Source organism: Rousettus aegyptiacus, unplaced genomic scaffold (genome assembly GCF_014176215.1).
Source record: "Rousettus aegyptiacus isolate mRouAeg1 unplaced genomic scaffold, mRouAeg1.p scaffold_m13_p_7, whole genome shotgun sequence".
Classification (NCBI taxonomy): Eukaryota; Metazoa; Chordata; class Mammalia; order Chiroptera; family Pteropodidae; genus Rousettus; species Rousettus aegyptiacus.
The window spans coordinates 61,946,698-61,959,490 of record NW_023416310.1 but is presented as its reverse complement, the minus strand read 5'-3'; the positions used below and the strand labels follow the sequence as shown (position 1 = coordinate 61,959,490).

Below are 12,793 nucleotides of genomic sequence, written 5' to 3'. Positions count from 1 at the left end.
TTTGCCAGGTAAACAGTTCTAGGTGACATTTTTTCTTCAATGCTTTAAATATATTATCTTACTGCCTGCTTGTCTCCAGATTTCTGATGAGAAATTGCCTAAACATCATATTGAGGGTGCCTTAAACATTTCAAATCACTTCTCTGTGTTTAGGATTGCTGTGTTTAAGATTCAGTACTATCTTAGCTTTCAACAACTTGTTAACAACTTGTTTATATTTTGCCTTGGTTAAGGTCTCTGGTTTATTCTACCTGACATTCATTGAGGTTTTTTTGTTTTTTTGTTTTTTTGTTTGGTTTTTTTTTTTTTTTTTTTTTTTAGATTATCTTTCTACTTGAGAAGAATTTAGCCATAGTTTTTTCAAATATATTTTTTTCCTCTTTCTTCCTCTCTTCATCTGGTACTTCAATTTTCTGTGTTAGTGTGCTTGACGATGACTTGTAATTCTCTTACATTCCTTTTAATTTCGTTCATCCTTTTTTCTTTTCTGCACTTCAGACTCAGTAACTTCAATTGTCCTCTCTTCAAGTTCATGAATTCTTCCTCAAATCTGCTGTGAATTCCTCCGATGAAGTTTTAATTTGTGGTATTTTACTTTTCAGCTCCGGAATGATCACTTTTTATCTGTTTGAGCATATTTAAGACAGCCGTTTCAAAGTGTTTATTAAGAAGACTAGTATCTAGGCTACCCAGGGACACTTTCTGTCAATTAATTATTTTGTTCCTTTGAATAAACCAAAACCTGTTTCTTTGTATGCCACCCAGATTGCTAGGGTTTTCTGATTTTTTTGTTTGTTTGTTTGTTGTTGTTTTGATTAATCAAAGTTACTATAGTTATTTGATTATCGTAGTTACCGTTTTGAGACTTTTTCAAACCATTTTTTAAAGACCATTTCTTGGTGTGTGTACTTACTGTATTTGTTTCTTTAGCTTGTGTTCAGCAAATGTTTTGACAGAGATTTCCTTGAATGCCAGGAGCTGAAAAAGCCAAACAAACAAACAAAACATGAGAGAGAGATAGAGAGAGAGAGAGAATTTACGGATCAACTCTGAGTGAGTATTTCCTTTATCAACTCTTTTGGCTTACTGTGAGCTTAGAGATCAGCTGAGGTGAAAAAGCTTAAATTCTTCTCAGGACATTTAAGTATGTGTCTTACCTGGGCATACACATGACTTTTTACAATCTTCTGTATATGCAATTGCATTTGAATGTGCTAATTTCCCAATGTATTGCACCCTAGTTTTGCCTCTGAGCTTTATATGATCTATGGTAGATCCTGATGCAGAATCTCTTGCCCAAGTGTTTGTGAATTTCATGTTCCCTTGTAGCTTTTATGAGCAGTACTCATTGCTTTTCCTACCTATGTTCCAAGTCATCTGAGGTGGAGATGAGCAAGTCAATTACTCAAATACTCCCTAGCCAGTTTAGAAAAACATACACAGTAATTTTCAAGTAAGGTCTGCTCTGTATTCTTCAGTTCAAGGAGGGGGATTGGTAAGCATCTTTTCATTACTCAAAGATCAAAACTGCTAGATGTTGGGGAGGGGGTGAGGAAATAGAGAATGAAAACAATACAAAACTTTCATAACATTTTAAAGATGGCATTTTCTTTTGAACACTTGCTTGATTGTTGTAAAACTTCGATTATGTTCCAGATTTCCTACAAACTTGGTTCACACAGGTTATTGTTGTTGTTGTTATTTTCATTGTTGGTGTTATTTCCATATGGGAAACAAGAGTATGAAACTTCCTAATCAATTGTTTTGCTGACATTACTCTCCCAACAATTCCCATTTTAACATGTCTAGACACCTTATAATTATTCCCTTGTTATCTTCTGTGACCTCTAGGAAAGGGCCAGCATCTCCAGAATCAAGTTCAACATTTCATGGCCACTTCTTCCACCCTCCACCCACCCACTGTTACTGTTATCGGAGATTACCTCGTGTTGTTTATAAGATGTAATTTTTAAAATTTCAGCTATTAAGAAAATAAAATATAAAACATAATAACTTCATTAATTTGTCCTTTTATGAACGCATATATGGTAAATATTTCTTAAAACTAATGATATAGGCATATCTCTGTATATTGAGTTCTAGTACTTTAATGGTATGATTTTATGTAGTTCCTTCAAAATTATAATTTTTCCCCTTATAACCTGATATTTTTGTGATTTTAATTACAATTTTCATTCTTATAATAATTTTAAACATATTTATCCTATACTCATTTTAAGAATATTATAATTTTTTGTACTTTAGCAATACTCTTATTTGATTTTCTCAATTCTGGTATATTTCTTTAGGTTCTTTGTGTGTTTAATTCATAAGCTCATCTTTAGCAGCATTATTTTTTTCTGTAGATGGACTAAGAGTCCTGTGTTGTAGAAGTACCTTACAGGCAGTTTTGTCTTGGCTTCTGCAGGACATTTGATATACAAAGTTAGATATCCACATATAAAACTTCCCAAGTCAATATAATATTCTATGCTCATGGATTGGAAGAATAAATATTGTTAAAATGTCCATACTACCAAAGCAATTTCTATCAAAATTCCAGTGGTTTACTTCATAGAACTAGAACAAATAATTCTAAAATTCACATGGAATCAAAAAAGATCCTGAACAGTCAAGACAATTTTGGAAAGAAGGAAAAGCTGGTGATATTATGCCCCCCTGATTTAAAAGTACATTTCAAAGCTATAGTAATCAAAATAGTGTGGTATCGGCACAAAAACAGATGCGCAGATCAATGGAATATAAATGAGAGCCATAAATAAACCCATACAGATATACACAATTAATCTAAGATAAAGGAGCCAAGACTACACAGTGGAGGGAGAACAATTTCTTCAATAAATAGTATTGGGAAAACTGAACAGCCACATGCAAAAGAATAAAACTAGATCAATATCTTATGCCATATACAAAAATTAACTCAAAATAGATTGAAGTCTAGAATGTAGGACCTGAAACCATAAAATTCCTAGAAGAAAATATAGGTAGTAATCTCCTTGACATTGGTCTTAGCAATGTCTTTGTGGATCTGACTCCAAAGGTAAGGGAAACAAAAGCAAAAAATAAAATAATATAGTGAAACTACATCAAACTAAAAGTTTCTGCACAATGAAGGAAACCACCATCAAAATGAAAAGGCAACCTATTAAGTGGGAAAAGATATTTGCAAATCTTACATTGGATAAAGTACATGAAGAACTCATACAACTCAACAACAACAAAGAAAATGGGCAGAAGATCTGAATAGACATTTCTCCAAAAAAAGACATATAGATGGCTAAAAAGTATGTGAAAAGATGTTCAACAACACTAATTATCATGGAAATGAAAATAAAAACCATAATGCCATATCGCCTCACACCTGTTAAAATGCCCATTATCAAAAAGACAGAAATAATAAATGTTGGAGGGGATGTGGAGAAAAGGGAACACTCATGTACTGTTGGTAGTAATGTAAATTTGTGCAGCTGCTATGGAAAATGGTATGAAGATTCCTCAAAAAATTAAGAATAAAATTATCATGCAACCCAGCTAATACACTTCTGCGTATTTATCCAAAGAATAACTTTAAAAGATACTTTCACTCCTATGTTCTTTGAAGTGTTATTCACAATAGCCAAGATATGAATGCAACCTAAATGTCCATTGATGGAGAAATGGATTAAGAAGATGTGGACTTTGTATACAATGGGATACTACTTAGCCATAAAAAAGAATGAGATCTTGCCATTTGTGACAACATGGATAGGCCTCGAAGATATTATTCTCAGTGAAATAATCAGACAGAGAAAGGCAAATACTGCATGATTTCATCCACGTGTGAAATAGAAAAGAAGCAAACAAAGGTGACAAAAATGAACTTACACATACAGAGAATGGGTCAATGGTTACCAGTGGCAGCTGAGGGTTGGACAAAATGGGTGAAGGGGGTGTACTGTATGATGGATGGTAACTAGACCAGTGCCAGTGATCATTCTGTAGTGCATACAGAATGCTAATGCTGAATACCTGAAACTTATATAATAAAAGAATTTTAAACATAAAATAAAATGAATTCCAGCCCCAGCAACTGAGTTTGGCATAGATTCAGTGTTTTTACTTCTCATAAAAAATTTTACACACCAGAATAAAAAAATGAGAGCTTATTTTCTTCTACTATGGCATGGTATAGTAAATATTTTCTTTGCTCTTTTTATGAAGTGGACAGAACTTCCAGAATTCTAATTTCATGCAGGGGAGGAGGCAGTTCTCATTTGCCACTCCCTTGAATTTTATTTTTTAACCAAAAGGACTCCAATGCTTTTCTCATTTGCTTTATTTCTTAAGTTTTAATTTCTATTCCAAATAGTTGAAGGGCATCTCCCATGGGAAGGTCTTTTCATTTCATTGATTAATTACATCTCACAAAAACCACAAACTATATATACTCCAGACATTTTTGAATAATGTCAAAGTAGAATCGTCAGTAAATATTCACTTTGTGAGGTTTCAGAGAATTTATCCAATGCTAATGAATGAATACAATTCATTTTCAAAATTCATCAGACAGACACTTATGCATTATTTAAAGTAATACACTTCTCTCTGCTTAAATATATCTCAGTTAAATATACAAATAATGGTTATCGATCCTAACCATATGTGTATCTGTATGTTTATGTGCAGCTTGCTGTGTCAGTCTCTATCTCTTTTTCTGTATAGATGGATAACATAAATGATAAACAATGAACATCAAAATTAAACCTAAATGTTCTACATTAACTATTTCTTACACAAAGAGAGTAGGAGATTATTTTTTGGCCTTTAAAATTGTCAGCATATTCAGATTAAAGGATGATGGAGCGATACTAGTGCAGACATCCCAGGAGACTTTATTTACCTCTGTAAGAGTGTGTCATAGAAGTCCCAAGTGTTATCAGGCCTCTTTTTATTCTCCATTTGATGACTATACCTTTGGATAGCTCAAGGGTAGAAAAGTCTATAATTGTTTCAGTATGATTTGCCCTTACCGAATTTAATTGAAATATCTATTTTGTTGATATTTATGGTTGGTAAGCCTCTAACTGAATGTTATAGTAAAACAAACAAACAAACAAACAAACAAAACTATAACTGCTGAATTTGTTTTTGGTAAGAAGAACACAATATTAACTAACTGAATTAAATAATTCATAGTAAGAATTCTATAAATTTGTGTGTGTGTTGTGTGTGTGTCTGCGTGTGTATTTCAAAGATTCTTCATTCTTATTCACATGCCTGGTATAAATGGCTTTTGTAATAATGAAATTTTATTGCGAATGTGGAATGGTTTTTAGCTACAATTTGTGTAGGACTTTCACTGAGGGAGATATTCTCTCCCTGTTCATACCGAGGGAGAAATGGGTCAGGGGGTAAGTAAAGGACAGAAGAATATTTTAGCTTACTTCTGAGGGTTCGGGGGCCAGGGTGGGGCTTCATACCAACTTAATCTGTTTTAATTGCATTTTCTTCTGACTTTGAATTTTTGTCACACTTGTACATAACATAATCACATTTCACCAGTTCTAATCATGCTCAAATTATACACACTCACACACACAAAGTATGGTGTCTTTTCAGTATAAATAAATATGGTGATGCACCACATGTCACAATTCTTAAACAAACAAGTACTTGGGGGTCTTTATTCTCCACCTTACTCCCATTCTTCCTCCTCCAAGGGATTTGAGAGATTAATTTTTAACATAGAGGCCAGTAATGAGTTTGAGTTGCCATGATTACAAACATCTTTTTCAGTGTGCTAAGGTAGTGAGACTCTTGACTATTCTTTGTGAGATGTTTTGATGTGACTGGTTTTCATTTTTATTTTATCATTTGTGGCATCTCTTACTGAGTTTAGACCAGGATTTTGCCATGATTCACCAATGGACTGGAAATGTGTTATTCTTCACTTTCAAAATAAATATGATTTTACATTAAGGGGTCTTTCGCATCAGTCAGTGCTTCAGGATGTTGAAGTCGACCTAAGTGCCATTCAATATGTGGGATCTAGATGTGCGGATAGCAGAATAGTTTCCTTTCCAAAGGATTCTTTATATACTGTAGCTTTGTAGATTTGGTTCTTGCCGGAACAATATCCGAGGTAAGATAATTTGTCCTTTCCAGCCAGTGTAGATTGCTGAGTCAGTCCCTCTTCTTGTCAGGCAGCACATGAAACCCACCTGGGAATCTTGGGAACGTCTGTTCCACAACCCCGTTATGCCCCGTTTTGTTTTTCTTCTCCCACTGCCAAAGCTCCATGAACTCCAAAGGACATTCAATCTTCCCAGTTTTCCCACCTGTAATGAAATATACAAGTGCGAGAGCCCAATTAAAAGAACTCAAGTACAATTGCTTTTCGACCATTAAGTTTCAAAGTTGAAAATCCGGTTAAGCAGTCTCGCCAGAGCTGGTCACTGAACCACAAATCTGGATGCAATTTTTTTCTTCCTCCTAAATGCCATTACATAGATATTCTGTTGGATGTTGCCAAATATAAATTATTGAGAGAAAACAGGGCAATAGCATGTGCTTGACAATGAAATATCCTGTGGGCTCATTTCGTACCCACATATCAATAAGAGAGCATTTTATAGCAATGTTTTCATGGCTGTTCTCAGTCCGTCTTTCCCAGCTGCCCAGCACTTGACACTCTTCCATGGACAAAGTCACACGGTTATTGGAGTATAATTCCAATTGCACTGCTTTTTTATATTTCTAAGGAAAGTTGGAAATCAGAAATACAACCTGTGAGGCCAGGTTTATGTTCATATAGACTTTTAAAAATGTAAGATTTCAAGAATGGTTTTATGGGAATCATTAACTTTGTAAAAGGCAGCAGTTTCCTTCTGTCATTAATGAGATGCGTAACAGTTTAATGTAATGCTACTTTTAATTATCACAGCCCGTTCTTTTAAATATCAAATTCCCCTCTCTAAACTGTCCTGCGTTCTCTTTAGAGTCTCATCTGTCACTGTAAATGCCATCACTTTATTCCTCCTTTTAGATGCAGTGACAGGCCCACTCTTATCCTAAGCTTTATCTCTTTTTCCATCCTTTATTGTACTACAAAGATCCCTTTTTCATAGTTTACAGCTGTATCCGCTTTCCACACGTGGCAAATGATTGCCTCGGTAAAGGTATTTTCTGTTTCAATCTTACATTTTCCCAAGGGAGAACAAAAGGGACAAGCTTTCTGGAGTTGGTTTCACTGAGAAAATTGTTTAGAATTGCCTCATTCCTCAGCAGATTAACGAATGCATACAATCCCAGCTTAAGTGCTATTGTACTGCACAATTTGTCCATTATACTTTGTCCTTTCCATTTAGAAAACCCCTCACCAATTAAAGTAATACAGCCTCCCAATACCTGCTCCCAATTAAATCTGAGCTGTATTACCTGCCCCAATGCAGCTGGTCCCAGATTCCTACCACTTACCCACATTCATTAGGCCTATTCATTATCAAGGGGATGGTGGCCGGAATTCAAGCCACTGCCTTTCTTTTAGGGCTCACCAAAATTATCAGCTTTCCACCCAAGGTCCCAATAAGAACGGGATTAAGAATAAGGAGAAAATTTCATACAGTAGCAAACTTTCATTGTTTCTGCTTCGCTCATGTCCTCTCTACCTCCACACAGCAAAAAGATACAGCACAGGTACAAAAAAACCACTCATCTTAATTAAAGGATCACTTTTCCCTCACTTTCCAGCCAAACGCATACGCCCCCCTGCTTTGTTCCTGTCTTTATCACCCTCCCCCTGTAAGCCCTTTCTCCAAGGCCACAGTGAGAACCATAAAGAAAGGCTCTGAAAGTGACCAAGACGCCCACTTACTGAGAGCTTTGTCATTTAAGAGCGGGGTTTTCTAGCTTCAGCCTGGACTCCATTTTTGAGAAGTGTTATTTTTTTCTATCCAAGGCTTAAAGCGACCCTGAGAAAGGAGGAGGGTGTGGATGGGCAGAAGGTACTAATGTGTCGTTATTGTGTTAGTGAGGTCTCCCAGATAAATTTAATCTACTGAGAACAATAAACAAAAATATACAACTAATACTCTTTACTTTCATTTTGAAGAAAGAATTACAGCTGTTAACTCCTTGTGAACTCATGCAGTTCTTTTCTGATTACTGGTCAGAAAAGAAAATCAAGTAGAGGGGCGTGCCATAGATGGAAAAATGTTATTGATTCAAGAGAAAATGTATATGAAGAAGCACTAGAGAGAAAGCTGTCAGGAGCGGCAAAATTCGGTCCTGAGACTAATGTCAAAATAAAAAGTGAAAAAGTCCTTAATAAGTATTGCTCTCTCAGCTCAAAAGAGACCAAACCTGGGAGCTGACTCAGGCACTGATGTCCCTTGGGGACAGGAAGGGTTCAATTGAGGCTCTTGAGTCCTTTCATAGAAGGATCCAGACCAAATTCCACCCACCTTGTCTGGGAAGATGAGACCGAGATCCTAAAGCAAAATGTCCCTTTAAAAAACATTTAATTAAAAGATGGAATTAATATATGTCCTCTCCTGAATTCCTGCATGATGATTTACCTTTTAGTCAGTAACGTTTAAAAGGAACTCCAATGACCTTGTGCCTCCAGTAAGCAGGCACTGTGGGGAAATCCCAACTCCAGGCAAACTGGACATTCACTAAGCAGCGGATGTGTGGTGAGTGGGTAATTGGTGTAAATCATCCTCAGCAATCTTGAGATCAACTTTGCTATAAGTCTTTATTGTACACATACAAAACTTATCAATGAACAACACCGTATGCATATCCACGCCTTTTTTTTTTTTCCTTAAGGGGGGCGGTTGTATATTAGTGTTTTCCTCTCAATTAACTTCTAGGCAATTTTCCCAGCTAAATGCATAACATCTTTGGCAAGATGCCAAGCAAAACCTTAAGACCCGACATTAAATTCTGCACTTATACAGGCAGCTTAGATTTTCACGCGGTGAACTGGAAGCATGCCAGCAACTCCCACTATAAACCCAGCAGTGGGAAAGCTATATATTTTTTTTTATCAAGAAATTCTACTTTAGATTTCTAAGACCACTTGAAAATTGCACTATTTTAATGTGCCTTTTAGACGAAATAAAATAAAGATTTAACCTACTATTAAATTAACCCAATTAGCTATTTATTCCATGTAACCTTATGCTTTGGATGATGTTAAATCAAATAAACTGGCAGCAAATGAAATTGTAGTGAATTATGGAAATTATGAGATGTATTCTAGACAATAAGTTCTTATGTCTTTTTTCTTATCTTTTTCACTCTGACAAAATTATCAGAATGTTAAATTTTTAAAATGCCTTTTTATATATGTGAAATGAAGTTACCCAAGATATGATGAGGATGAGTGGGTGAGGGGTAGTGGCTGGGGGAATTAACAAGTAAGGGAAAGCTAATCAAATAAAAATTTATGCACTAGCCATTTTTTTGGAAGGCTGGCCATCAATCCCTCAAACTTTGCTTTTTGATTTTGCTTTTATTTGTACATTCCATTCAACATATGTGTTCTTCCAGTAATGTAGTACTTTTCAAAGGACTAACTGCAATCAGGCAGCTTTGGATCTCGTTCAAGCTTTGTCGATGTTAAATTTAGAACCAAACTCTGGGAGTTTGAGTTCATGTCCAGTGGGAACTACAAGTTGAGGTAAAAAACACTTTTGAGAACTTATATGGTGTCTGATAAACCTCTTTCAACACTAACAAGCTTTTGGAAAACAACATTTTGACGATTTGAGAGTCAGTGAACCAGAAACATATGTATTAAGTTTCCCCTGAAATACTCAGGGGTTTAGAAATTAAGGAGGAAATGCTTGGCCAAACAAATTTTGCCAAGCCAAAAAAAAAAAAAAAAAAAAAAAAGAGAGAGAGAGAGAGACAGTTCAAAATAGTTTGCCAAATTCAAAGTATAGATTAACTCACCTTCCTGAATTAACCATGACTATCATTTTTTAAAATTTTTTCATTTGACAAATCTGGAGTTTTAAACACATCTGGAATGGGTTCGGAGAACAGCAGTTCACATCAAAGTAATTTTGCAATTTCCAAAACAAATCATAAATCACAACCAAACAACATTGTAAATTTGTCTACATGAATTTGAAAGCTAGAATATTTTTGTCCATGTACTAGCACACACTTGCACCCATGGCAGGGGTGCCCAATGTCTGTTAATCTTGTCAGTCATTCTCAAAGATGGGAGGACTGTAGTTAGTGAAGATATGGAAATAAAGGCACCACTTAGGCAAGGGGCTAGATACCAGTTTCAATCAGATATAAGGCAGATGTAGGCACCAATAGAGAGTATAACATAAAATATACAGAAGGCTGATTCCCTAGGTCACCTGATTAAACGTTGTTACTTAAAGGCTTGGGAATATACCCAAGAAGCTGTTGGAAAGATATCGTTCCCCCCAAAATTCTTAATGTTTATTTGTTGGTTGTCAACAACTTTCAAAAATCAACAGAGCGGCTCCTGCCATTCGAACCCCTGTAAGTTTTAGCAGCAACACAAGATCTCAGTGCATAAAACAACAACAAAATAGCATGACAGAACATAAAGGTGAAATTAGCTATCTTGACCATCTTTTCAATTGTGTTCTCCTATATTTGTCGTCTGTTCCCTCAAATCATGTTTGGAAGAGGGCAGATTCAGTGCCATGTATGACAAGTTTGGTATTAGAAAAACCAGAATGAGCGTGGTCTCTGAAACTAAGAACATCAGAGACAAAGTGTAAATAAAAGAGAAAGACAGAAGGCAATGAGAGAATGAAAGAAACAAGGAAAAGAACATAAAAACAAAAGGAAGAAAAGAAGGGAGTAGGGAGAGAGGGAAAGAGGGAAGAAGGAAGAAAGGAAGAAGACACTTAGCATCCATATAGGATTAAGGGAAAGGAGACTATAGACAATTTGATAAACACTTGCTATATATTTTGTCGCATATAATTTATTTCCCATTGATTTATTTTGGCATTTAACTACCATTCTTCAAGCAGGTTAATTATAATTGCACGTGATACGATGGTGGTAGAGGTGGTAGTAATGGTGGTGATAAGATAGATCTGCATTTAGAAACTTCAAAACTGTCTTTGTGATAGAAGTGACAATTTTATGTGAAAAAAACTTCCTTTGAGTATTTCGGAAGAGTCATAAGAGTCATTTGACATTTAAAGATACAGCAGCAGTTAACTAGTTGACTATAGAAAACTGATATTTAAGAAAAAAATGTATTCATGCTGCTGAAACATCACAAAACCCCTGAAAAACTTTGAATGTATTTATAAAATTGACTGTGCTCTAGATGGTCTATTTTGTAGAAGAGATTTTTGCATCCACGAAATATAGTGACTATAACAGAAGATCTTATATTATTGAAAGAATAAATTATGTTTTGGTATGAAACTCCTGGAAAAGTTCAAGAAAGGTGATTATATTAGAGGAGGGATTTCTAAAATATGATTTAATGGATCAACTGAAAATTTAGAAATAGCCTAACATATTATTTTTCCCATCTCCTAACCAAAAAAAATTTTTTTTTGCTTCCATAAGGGCAGTTTAGAAGATTGGGCATGATTCATACTGCATCTCGTTACCCCCTTAATTTGTGTCTATTTATATAAAAATTAGCATAATTTGATTTAAAACTTCTATTACTTTGTAAGAGAGTTATTTCACACATTTCTCACCAGAAGCAGCAGACTCTTAGAAAGAATTTTCGGCTGGAAGGAGTAGTCTATGCTTGTGTTGATAGATAATTTCACTCTAACCTGTACAATCCAAAATTGCAGGAAAACAGACATGAAAAAAATACTACTTGCTCAAGAAAGATTCTTTGCAAAGATTTTGAAATATGTCTTTTTGCCACCCCACCCCTCGAAAAAAAGGTATTCTGATGTTAAGCATGCTTGCTTTGATTTAAAATGCATTTTTTAAGACTCACATCAAGCTTCTTTCAGAGGCATAGCAGGGCCTGCTTGCCCTCTGACAGATGGGCTGTCCTTAGGAACTAAATGTGCCAATTTCTACCTGGCACAACACATACAGTAAAGATATGTGTGGCCAAGCATTGGAGCACGCCCGTCTTTGTCCAGAATGAATTGGTAGAAATCAGGGATTATCTTTATTAGGAATAAAAGATGAGATATGACACATAAACAAATGAACAAACAAACAAACAAACAAATAAATAAAATCTGGAAGCCTTTCAAATGGAAATTGTGTCAAAATCCCAGGTGGGGAGGCAGTATCAGAAAGCCAAAATCAGAATTTCTGAGAAAGGTAAATGAAGGGTGACACGTAGTTCCAAAATCCAGCCACAGAAAGAAACTAGAGAGGAGGCGTTACCTAAACTTGAATCAAAATCCAAAATCAGAGTCGACAGGCACATGAAGGGGTAAGCCAGGAAGTCTACACAGGTCAGGACATAAGGATGGTAGCTGACCAACGATCCGACCAGGGCTTCTCAGGCTTTTGAGAGAGAGAGAGTGAAAAAGAAGGCAAGGCTGGAGATAAAAGGCAACCCGGAAAACAGGGTTGGGGTGGGGTCAGCAGGTTACTGTGCCTTCATCAGTCAAGGTCCACACCTGGCAGCCAGGCTCTGGACCTTGGCAGCCTTCAGTGGATGGAGGGATCGGGGGTGGGGAAACTCTTCTACAGCGAATGCAGTAGTAAGTCATATAGACCTGGAGATACAGACCTACTGATACAATTAGTTGTTTATCCACAAACTAGTCATTATTAAAAGCTGCTAACTACG

At 35.8% G+C, this 12,793-nt stretch overlaps 1 long non-coding RNA gene across 1 annotated transcript; it reads right to left on the bottom strand.

Annotated features, from left to right (window-relative positions):
* Window positions 1-395: 395 nt before the first annotated feature.
* LOC107519328 lies at window positions 396-6,328 on the bottom strand. The gene is made up of 3 exons (XR_001599097.2): window positions 6,222-6,328; window positions 914-978; window positions 396-624 (listed from the first exon to the last, which is right to left on the bottom strand). It is a non-coding gene; the product is annotated as an uncharacterized LOC107519328 (long non-coding RNA).
* Between the last annotated feature and the right edge of the window lie 6,465 nt (window positions 6,329-12,793).